Raw genomic sequence first — 12,201 nt, 5'->3', positions numbered from 1 at the left:
ATTAGAGAAGTTGTGCGGGTGCTCTACATTTTGTTTATACCCCAGGAAAAGTGCAACTAAAATACATGAAATGATTCAATAGGTATTTGGCAATGAATCTGTGAGTCGTTTACAGTGTTTTAGTCGTTACAACCGCTTCCAGTCTAGACAAAACCTCAGCCGATGAAGACCCGAGAAGTTGACGCGTCAACGATCGAACGTGAAGGTGATGTTGATCGTTTTCTTCGATTGGGAAGGGATTATTCATGATTAATGTGCCCCCAAAGGTCAAACAGTGAATAGTCATCACCATATAGAGGCTATGAGAAGGTTTTTGCCATGTTGCGGAAGAGAATACGAATGTGGAAAAACAAGTGTTGGTGCTTTCATCACGACAGCACACTCGTCATTGATTGTTGCCGAGTTTTTGGCCAAGAACAGTACACCAGTTATCCCCCAGCCACCCTACTCTCCGGATCATGCTCCAGCGGACCTTTTTCCTATTTCTTGAGTTGAAATCCACCCTAAAAGGACGCCGATTTGACACTATTGAAGACATCCAACAAAATTTTACCGCAGAATTAGAGGCTATCTAGAAAGAAGCGTTCCAGCTGGCATTCGAAAGCTGGAAAAAAGGTTGTAAGCGTTCTTTGGCAGCCTAGGGCTGTATTTGAAGGCGGTAAACATGGTTAAAGGATTACTAATTTTGTTAAGTATTTATTCAAATCTTCTCATCTTTTTTTGAACAGACCTTCTACATCTTTGGTCATTCATACTTTCTAACTGAGGTATCGCATCCAGAAAGTCCATTTTCTTCGCCCGTATTCACCGCTTGCCTAAAATTCTACCTCCTACAACTGCCATAACCATATACTAACTCTCAAGTTCACTCAGCTATGAATTTGATGAAAAGAAACTTGTTTCACTATCTTATGAAATAAGCGATGATTAAAGAGTGATAAATTAACAGCAAAAAATAGATATCCGAGGTGCCTTCAAGTTCTAAGGTCTCTTTCTTCTTCTAGGCAAACAATTAGACCAAAAAGGGGAAATTTATGAAATTTCCCCATACACACAATCTCTATGAAGATGAAAATATTTTCCGACAATGCCAACGTCATGATTCCATGACAACTGAGAACGCTTATCTATGGGTTCCCTTGGCCCACTAGAAAAACTGGCTGGTCCGTTGGCGATGTTTCTTGGTTTCGTTGCCAAACAACTTTCGACCTTCTTTGAACTGTCGTACCGTCACCAACACCGCATGTTTCTCATTCAGCTAACGACGAATTTCGATATGGCTGTATTAGTTTACGAAAATGACAAAAATGGATACTCTGTGTCTTTTACGCTAAACGCTACCATTTATAATCAATATAAACGCTTCTCACTCTAGCGGCTGCTATATAAATCCTATGCACTGTACAGTACAGCCATCTATTTTTTTATTTATTGATTGCGAAAGTATTTTCAACTTAACTAAACCTTTCTACCTATTCCCAGGCCCAAGATAAAATTGGGAGATATTAGAACTTCAAAGCACCTAAGTTTCAATGTTCAAACGCATCCGAGCAATGGAGTAACGTTGTTCCCTAACTAATAACCAGCTTGACTGAATCGAGAAGATGTTTCCTTATATTTTCAATTAACTAAATTTTTCAACACTCCTTTGTACTTTTGAAGGTTTTCACTCAATGAACAAGGCTACCGGAATCAGTCTGGATTTCATTCAACTCTTCTCGTTCATTTAAATTTCACTGCCTCGAATTCGAATACGCTAAGTAAATTCATTTGATTAACTCCTCCCACTTGCTCGTTTTATCCGTTTCGTTATCCGACGCCGCTACAGAGAAGTCAAATGATAAAAAAAGGGGGACGGAATCGCACAAACAATACCGCCAAGTCACATCCAGAAGCCAGTTCGCCTCCTTGTTAAAGAGATTCCCAGCGTCGATCGTCGACAATTTGAGGAGGAAATATCTCCCATGGGTTTCACAATCCTTTCAACCAAGGCATTCTTTTCGTATTTTATTTACGAGGCTGGCAGAAACAATAAATGTGCCAGCGAGATAAAGAGAGAGACGGTTGCCGTGTGTGGGAGGATGAGCGGGAAGTTTTCGGATGGGCCAATATCCATGGTGTATGTAATGATTAGGGAACGAATTTTTCCCTAAATTTCTATTCTTTTCCTGTATTCGACATAGTGTAGGCAAATTAAGTACTAAAGTTCAAGACTATAAGATATCAAAAATACCAAATTCATTGAGCCTTTCTCAATGGTTCATCCATATTCTTAAGATAAAAACCTATAAAAGCCTTTTTTAAACAAATCTCACTATTTTCAGTAAAATTAAAACTAACTCTAAACTAAATACATCGCTACATTGTTTAAAAGTGAAAAAAGTTTATATTAAAAATTTTTCACATATTTTATTGTTTAATCTTGTGTGCTACACTTGGGTCTATTAGTGGTTTTTGTGACACTCCAGTATGAAATGACTGCTATTTTCTGTACCAAATAGTAAAAAGGCTGTTTATTATAATTTAATACATTCAGGCATTCATTATAATGAAAGTTTACAATTTAAGTGCATGTTTGATCATTATAGACATTGAAAACTAATTACTATTCATCAGTAATTCAAGTAGGTATCCATTAAGCGTTGGTGCACCTGTGCGTCTCGCGACCAATTAAAGGACAGGAGAGGGGGTGCTAAAGGGTTAAATAATTTAGTGAGTCAATCGATCGCATTAAATTAATAACGACCATCAATATTAAATTAAATACGGTTCAATAATGAGATAGAGGAAAGTTTTACTCAGGGTAAAAATATTTGGCCTTGTAATAGGACTTATTTTACGCATGAATATCTAGAAAAATATGTAAAATTTCTATGAAATGCATTTTCAAATAGACCTACGATATTAAAAAGACAAAGGCAGAATATCATGTAAAACTATTCAGGATGAGTTAAATGATGCTTAATAGCTATTTTGGCAACTACGTTCACTTTACATAGTTTTAAGTTTTAAAGGCCTATTACAGCCGTTATCCATGGCGCTAATTTGCCCGTCTTTCCAATTTTCACTGCCAATATCCGTATCCTGGTATCGGTAATAATTCTGAGGGAGAAGAGAGAGAGAGGGGGACCAGAGGGGAGATTTCGTGGAAGACATTGGGGCCATTCCTGGAAAGGAAGGATGGTGATGGACGTATGATGACTCACCGCACACCTGGGGAATTTTGAACGTTTCCGCGTCCTAACAGGCTAATGTTTCATCAGGAACATTATAAGCTAAACAGTCCATTTTGAGCCGCTGAAAACATAATCATAGTTGCCAAGAAGTGGATAGTGGTATCGAAAAAAGATGCAGTGGCAAACTTAATTCACTATAAAGGTGTGGTGGATTTCTTCGGCGGTATTCGGAATACAAGGATTATATAAATAATTAATCCGTATTTGGACCACGAATTTCAGTTAAATTACGAGTATTGCAAGCTACGCGCATAAGAATTTCTCATTTGGCTACTGCATTTCCCTTCAGAGTATTATTCATTTCAATTTAAGTAAGTGAAAGAGGCTTAGAGTTATTTAGCTATGATAAAGAAACCCGTCAGTTGATTTAAGGTTATCGCACACTTTAAGAAGCTGTTAATTTGATGCATGTAGGTGAAATAGAATCAACAAATAAAATGTGCAATATATTGAACAAAGATAATTAACAAGTGTAAGTGAAATTATGACAAAAAGATCGTATTTATTGGTCCACATTTTGGTTTCTGATCAAAAGAGAATTTATAATAAAGTATAAAATCCGGCCCCGGTGGCGGCAGGATCACGTCCTCGTCTGTCAATCCAAGGGTTGCGGGTTCGATTACCGTCTGGGTGGGTAAACTACACCAAAAGGCCACTGAAAGCCAAAAAGTGCTGTTTTCGGACTAATGCTAAATAAATAAATGAAATAAATAAAATTGAAAATGAAAGACAGTAAAACATTAAAATCTAAAAATACTAAAATTAATATTGAAACGAGAAAGTCTATCATCATTATTTAATATCTAATTACGAAGTGCATGTCATATGAATTGAGGAATTCCTATCGCAAATAACTGGAGATATCTAAGAAGTTGTCACAGGACAAAGTAAAATATACGGATAGGGTTGTGAACGAGGATGTGTATAATGGAAACAGTGGAAAATGAATGAGGTTTTGAATTGAAAAAGGTGAACCAAAGAATAATGTACACTCAAACTAGTAAGAAATGGAAGTGATAGAAGAAGCAATTGAAGAAAGAGGAAGGTTTGAGAAAGGGTTAAAACGAGATGCGACATTCCTTGAAGCAGGGCCAAGATTAAGATTCAGAAGGAAGTAACAGCACGTCGAAATTTAAGAGAGCTAGTAATGATCACGGCGTGAGAAGAATCTTATTCGGAGTCGGAGATACGGAGCCATTTTCAACTCTCGTCGAACACCCGACTCAACCTTACCGGGGAAAATTTTCGACTAAATCAAACTGAAGCAATCAAAGTCGAAAGGGATATGCTATTGAATCGCAGCGACTCCTGAGATCCTTAGGAAGAAACCTTTCCCCTTAAAAAATAAAGGGTGTCCGACAACCCTCCCTCCCAATCCCTGTCGCTCAAGACCCTTTCCCCCGGTCTCACTCTTTTATCTCTCTCGGTCGCATCCACTCCCCCTTCCCGCCACGCACACGCACGTCTCATCCCGCCCACTCCCCACGGATTCCCTCCCGCTACCATCATCCCCTTATATATCCTTCACCTGCCCAAATCTTGGGTCTCTTATCCAGATTGAGAGTGCTCGAAGAGGCGTCGAAATGGGGATTCGAGATCGAAGGGAGGGGGAGGCCAAGGGGCATGACGGCAAGTGATGGGAGGAGAGGCAACTCCTGGGTGGGGGACTTGAGGAGGTCAAGGAGAAATTTGGTAATTTTGGGCCGGCTGGCAAGGGGGTTTGGGGGCGTTGGAGATGGACGAGGGGGGATTAACGGGGAGGAGAGAGGGCGCACCAAATCAGCGAATCCTCGGAAAGATTATCCTCCCCCCCCACCTTCAATCGACTTTTCTACAAACGTACCCCGGACCCGTTGTCAATCTCTCTCCGTCGTTTCTCCAGGATTCCAACCGTAGAAAATTTCTCCTCCTCCCACTCTCCCTCACTTTATTAATAAAATGAATGGTGGGACCTTTTTGAGACTGATCTCAGCAGTAGTAGCACTATTGTTTGGATAAACTTTGCAGTTTAAGGCGTGTTTTTGAGGAAGTTGAGTGAAATCGATACCCATAGATGTAGGGAGAAATGTCGCTTCCCTTGATTTCTATTGACCATACAATACTGAAAATACTTCGATCGATTTAACCACATTGGTTCACCATCCTGAAAAGTTTTGGATGGTTAAAATTTTATCCGTGCCTGCACAGTCGAGGCCATGAGCGAAATATACTCTTTTTAGAGGAAAAAAAGATATAGAGTCTGCTTAGGAGAGAATAATTTATGAGCAAAGAATTAAATTGGGAGTGAGATAAAAGTAATGCGTGCGTATATAGTATGCTGAATTCGTGACCCTTTCTATCCGCACTCAATCCCTCTCGCTCTAAATGATATCTTTATTGCTATTACTCATGAAAAATTCAATTTGGCATCAACATAATATTTTAAAAGAAACTGCAGAAATATCACTAGAGTAACTTTATCGGAGACACTTGCAGATATAAATACAAATGCGAGAATTTTAGAGTTATTTTCACTCGTCTTGATCGGGTTTCCAACCCGAATATCTTCAATTTCAACATCTACAAAATACTTCTTAAGCCACCTCAAGGGCGAGTTGCGTGGGGTGTTAGGTAACTACTCGTTTCAGAGAATAAAACTACATTAAAAATCAACATATTTATGCAAACCTTCGCCTACAGTGGCGTATATATTTATGCAAAAACCTTTTTAACTTCCAAGCATGCAAAAACATATTCTATCAACTAACATACACATAACCTTAGAATGTGGTAAAATCTATTTCAATAATGTGCAAATTAGAGTTGAAAAGTAAGAAGGGGAAATTCCACTATCACATGGGCTCATGGAATCCGGTCTATGCACAGTATTCACAGTTTTCCATAACATGAGGTTTCTTTAAAAAACCGCTAGAAAATCACAGTGTAAGGTAGTGTTACTGGCGAAAATCATTTGGCCGAAAATCTACGTATCTGGGTTCCAGGTCGAGACAAGTGGTATCGATACTTTGAAATTATCGAAATTGTTAATATTTACTCGTAAACAATTTTAATGAAAAATTGTGAAATTGAATTAAAAACACATGCATCTGGCGTAGCTTTTCACTCAGTTCACACTTATTATGTGATTTAATACAACGATTCCTGTTATCTTTTTACTCGAGTGTATCAAAATAAAATCATCAAAGAAATCTAAAAGTTTAAATCTTATAAAAGCACAAACAGGTTACCATTCAATATTGATGCATTAAAAATGTCTCGATAGGTTTCTCGTAGTTCCTGCGCTCACTTTCTTCGATTTTCTTTACTTACCGATGATTCCCTCAGAGTCAATACTTTAGGACTATGTAACCATATTCTCCTCATAAAGCTCCTTGCAAGCTTTTTCTTTACGTCTTTTCTCTAAGTTCAAATTGAATCGTTTACCTTTCTCCTTACTCTCTTGAGCCTTACCCATTTTCGTCTAAATAGTATAAATGTTTCTGTCTCTAATTTATGTGCGTATGACCTTACTTCACACGACTACTATCTATAACTAAGAGCATTCATGCCTGATAAAATATCTTATTTCTATTTAATTTCTAAAATATTTATCCAATAACATTCACAATGGCCCTAACGAAATCGCTCAAAAATGGCTGTCGTGGCTTTGGCAATCAAACCGACAGCCTCATTACCAGCGACGTCAATTTGCTTAACCAGCTCCACCTACATTCTCATTCCGACTCCTCCAAAACCATCTAATCGCCTTAATCTGCTCCCATCCAACATTTCCTTTCAATCATCAATTTAAAAGCTTTTTCATTCTAAATTATTTTAGTACATTAGAAAATTTTAGCAATTGTTATAGTGGCTACCTTGGGGAATAATTTTTTATAAACCAATCCCCGAACTCATTTGCTGAAATGAGAAGGGATACAAATATAACAAAAGGTTGACCTATAATTCTCGTTTCCAACAAAGGTTAACCCTCAGGAATGGAAACTCGATTTTCTTACTTGAGCATTAATGGAATTCGGTGGAAATAAAGGGAAACAGTATCCCATTCTTTGTGCATACAAATTTTGGAAAAGTTTAAGGTTTTGCCATCTGTTTTTGTTGATTTCAAATTTGGTACCTGGGTTGATAAGGTGGGCATTGTGGTACGGTTATCATTTCCTCTGGTATTCGCTCAATACAGTATGATTATGAATGCGGTATAAAGACATGAGTAATTGCTATTTCCTTAAAACACACAAGTGGTGGTTATGACTCGGTCCACCGTAATGCCTCAAGTGGAACTGATTCCCACTCCAATGGCTAAATTCAGGTACCCTAGAATTAAGTTTCTACATCTCATCTACATCTACATAATACCCCGCAGGGGCGTGTGGCGGGGGGTATTAGATCACCAACCGTAAAAAGGAACAATACGACATGAAAAACAACAACATGGAAAATTACACCCACAGCAGCGCATACACTCATGCAAAAATCCCTTCTTCCAACACTCATGCAAACGCATATACCGCAAACCAACAAAAAACTGCACCCCAGGATGCAGCACGAAAGCCATCCAACCACACGCAAGCCAGAAACCAACAAGCAAGAATGCGAAAATCCACCACCACATGAACATACACCACAAAACACTCTACCCCCGAGGAGACTGTAAAAGGAAAATTATGGGCTCGTCCGGGATTTGAACCCAGGACCTCTCGCACCCTAAGCGAGAATCATACCCCTAGACCAACGAGCCACATTTGCTTTTAGAAACAAACTTAGCGTCTGCCTCCAAAGTTCGCGCATTCGATGTTACTTTTATTCAAATGGGATATTGTAAAATGTTTTGAAATGCAAGCATAGATCAAGTTTTTACCTTGACCCTTAGATAAAGCTCTAAATTCTTACGTGGATAACAATTGCACAGTATCCTCTAGTTTACCTAGTATTCTTCTTTCATTAAAAAATGAATTTTCATGTAGTCAAACCTGATACCATCGAGCGTATTAGGGAAAAAGCATTATTCACAGTTTTTTTTTAATTTGGCAATTTCGCGCAATTTTTATTTCAATTGCTAAAATCAGGATGTTTCATGCTGGATAAGAGCTTGGTTCTTCTCCGATGTCTTAAGTTTCCGATGAAATATTCCACACGATTCAACTCTCCTATCGATTGCTGAGAAGTGCAAACGTTTTTGTGTATTGTCTTCTTCGATTCTAGAGTTTCTTTAAAAATAATGCTGATTCCGCCGCAACAATCGACTGTATCTTGAAAGATACGTGCTAATATGTGGTTGGTAGTTGTATTTGAGAATTGGATGGAAAATAAGCGCAGTACGTGATTCTCTATTTTCACAACCGAAAGTCGAATTTCACCAATTAATAGAATGCGATTCTTTATTTTAAACGACATGATTTTAAGTATCTTGGGATAAATACTAGGCTTTAGTGCATTGGGCATTAATATATTAATAAGCATTGGGCATTCGGATATTTTGTAGTGCATGCATATCTAGTAACGAAACGAGTAATGTTTCCTAAATAAGACCTTTGACCTTTGATAATGAATATTTAGAACGAGTATATAAACCATTTCTAGAGCGTTATCTTAAATTATTCCATACTAGCAATAGTTCAGATAAGATGCTTTATATGACAGCAAGATATAAATTCATCTGTATCTAGTTTATACCGAGTCCATCCTCGTCCCCGATACAAAGAGAAATATTTCTCTGTCCCGAAGGTCAAGGTTCACGGGGGAAAAAGCTATACCTTTCCGACAGTGGAATATGTTGTCATTTTGGTGATGTTCTGAAATCTAAGGCTCAAAGGGTTTCTGTTTATACCCACGCCCGTGGTTAGATACTCGCATACTTTGTCCTCGTGACCAGTAAGGGATGGAGTGATGCGTGTGGGTGGAGGAAGAGGGGGAGGGAGGGCACATTCCGAATACCAATGCGCCCACGAACCTCGCTTTGCTCTTTCTCCGACCTCTTTTTTCCCTCACATTGTGACCGGGCATTCGTGGAACCATCTAAATTACAAAATGCCATCGGCAGAAGGTTTATCTGTGTGCCAAACCCCGTTTGGAGCGACCGATCTGACAAAGGTATAGCTACCCTGCACAACGGAGGAACTGGAATTAATTCACCAGGTCCCAGTTGAAAAACATCTATATAGCATTACAATATTTGTACGTCGCAGGTATCCAAGGAGAGTTAAAAACAAATGTGACCTCATAAAATATATTCTCTTAAGAGAAAATCGCCATTAAGTTAAGTTGAGGCTAAATTGTCACAGTGAGATAAGGTTTTAGGACGCCAGAACTTTTATATTTTATTAGAATTTTAAACCTTAAATATAAACGCTCCGTCAGGCATTGCCTGTCGACGGGATATGCTTGAACATTTTATCTTGCAAACGTGGTTATAAACATCAATAACATTAAATGCAGCTAGGGTTTTAAACATTTTAGACAATGGTACTCGATTGCAGATAAGTAATCAATTAAATATAGCATGCGCTTTAATAAAATGTTTTTCATGGACCAATTCACGTTGGATTTCATTTGTGTACTTGTTCAGTTGTTTTGGAGTAAGTACCTTATTTAACCTTCAATTATAATCTGACCCTAGGTACTGTAAATAAATTCCCACATGTCGTATTTCATTTCTATAGAATATCTTAATGCTTCAATATAGTTATTTTCACATAATTTACACCCTGCAGGCCAAATATGTTAACCCATGACTCTTAAGTAAGTAGCGGAACGAACTAATCATTAGAGCCTTCATTCCGTCCCTGATATTTTTGAGATTTCACAAGAAATGCAATTTAGAGCTCTGAAGTCCTCCCTAACACTGAATGAATGTTCAATGAATAATGCTTAGGCCATGATAACAGAAGATTGAGATTCATCAAGGCGCTTTCTCGGCCAAGTGTAAAGTCTTGTGTCTCGTGAATGTGGAGGTGTTAACCTATTCTGTTACACTAAGAGGAAAGTCGAGGAGTGACTTTGTACTTCGCCGCATCAATCATTTACCTCATCATGTCACTGCGGGAACATAAATTTCTCCACCCCCCCGAGCAAGCGCGTATCCTCCCGGCATACAAACGAAGTCTCATTAGATCAGATCATATTCGCATCGTATGCGGAAGGAAGGAAAACAACGACGCTTATTTTGTACTCATATTCATTACAATTAATTTGCCCGTGAAAGCGTGAGCAGCATTAAACTGAGAGGCGTGATGCGCGGCGCAGTCAAATAGTGAGATTAAATGTTCACTTTTAAATTAATGGTACCGAAACAAAGGAAGATACCACTTTGGATTTTGTTTAGTTCCTCCTTACGGTGAAAGGAGTTGCCTTATTCATTCAATCTCATTGAGACAACATTACGAGCTCATCCGACGGCGATTGAAAAGTCTTTGTGTTAGATAATTACTGCGAGTGCTTATTGAGCTACACTCGAATGGACCGCTATTAATGAAGGAGTCAATTTCCATTATCGTATTCCCTTGCAGTGCTTCTATAATACTTACATCGCAATATCAATATAGTTGGTGGATGAATCTTAATGCCTTACCGTAGCTGACAAACGATTTATCCCTCAAAGAAATCCATCATTCAGTTTCACTTAGTTTTGTCGTGTTCCATTCTCTCTGTGGGCCACAGTGGCCCCATTTTCATAAGTATGTTGACAGTTCAGAGTAAAAGATTTAATTGAAGAGTAACTTGGTAAATAGAGCTAGTTGTTTATCAGTGAAATAATTGTAAATATGAAGCATGACGAAAAGGGTAATTAGGTAAAACTTTAGACGATCATTAAGTATTTTTACCACGACCTCTTTTTGAGTTTTGAAACGAGTGCAAGAAAACGTTGAGCAAAATGAGTGGTGAGGTTGTCCCATGGGTCACGAGTCCACCATATAGGTCAACGTTCCAAGAATCCATGAAGGTGGTTTTGAAAGGCCCGAAATAAAAGGAATACAACTTAATATTTTTAAATAAACCATTTTTATTTTTCAACGGATTCTACTTTTAGGTTTATATCTTCAGTCCAATGCTACTCCTTTTTGTTGATACATTCCAAATAATGCGAGTGCACCAACTCTGTAGTACAGGTATTAATTTGCGCCATAACCTTCTCAGCTAAAGGCAAGGGTTTCGCCTTCCTCGGTGCTAAATCTCCGCTGTAAACCCAACGCTTAGACTGTTGCTTGGTTTAAAGCATGTTTCGGTGTATTCATGCTTCGTCCGCAATGATGTACAGGGTCCACTATAAAAGTGATGCACATTCTCTGGGAAAATATAATTTTTGACCGTACCTGTAAAATTGCTTTGAATTCTCCAAAATACTCTCCCCCTTCATCAATACACTTGCTGAGACGTATCTGCCACGCATGGCAGGCAAACCTGAAACTCCTCGACGGGTATGTCTCTCGGGAATGTAGTAACATGCTTTTGGATGCTTTCCACAGTCTCCCAATGCTTTCGTTTCAGCTCTCTCTTCAGTCGAGGAAGCTAAAAAAAGTCACACAGAGCCAAGTCGGGACTGTAAGGGGCCTGATTGTGCTCCGGGCCAGGAAATTGTTAACGATGAAGGACGTGTGGTCGGGGACATAGTCATGGCCAAGCGAACGCGCCATGTTGCAAAGTCGAAAAACACAATTCACGCAGAGGCACGTATTTCCACTCAGACAACTCGGAACAAACTGGGAACCGGCTGCGTTGAAAGGGCAGACCCCCCACCATAGTTCCCGACCGGTTTTAGCGCGCTGCCATGGATAGTCGCTTCACAATAAAAGCATACGCATTACTTTCATAATGGTACATGTAAATAAGCATAACATCCTACGAATATCACTGAAACAGCTGCAAAACAACCTTAAAATATGTTACACGATTTCGTTTTTCGTCTGCATAAGGAATAGCAACCATCTTCTAATTAACGCTTTTATGACGAAATATATGTATGCATGACCTG

The 12,201-nt window shown here is 38.8% G+C and overlaps 1 protein-coding gene and 1 non-coding gene across 2 annotated transcripts in view; one reads left to right on the top strand and one right to left on the bottom strand.

The window, feature by feature from the left end:
• The window catches only part of amon (prohormone processing protease amontillado), a 535,895-nt gene that overhangs the window by 79,793 nt on the left and 443,901 nt on the right, over positions 1-12,201 (top strand). The window lies entirely within an intron of this gene.
• Positions 7,900-7,971, bottom strand: TRNAP-AGG (transfer RNA proline (anticodon AGG)). Its single transcript has one exon. It is a non-coding gene; the product is annotated as a tRNA-Pro (tRNA).

The sequence above is a fragment of the Hetaerina americana genome, unplaced genomic scaffold, assembly GCF_022747635.1.
Source record: "Hetaerina americana unplaced genomic scaffold, ioHetAmer1.1.p SCAF_9, whole genome shotgun sequence".
NCBI lineage: Eukaryota > Metazoa > Arthropoda > Insecta > Odonata > Calopterygidae > Hetaerina > Hetaerina americana.
The sequence above is the reverse complement of the archived record's forward strand: the minus strand, read 5'-3'. Positions and strand labels throughout refer to the sequence as shown.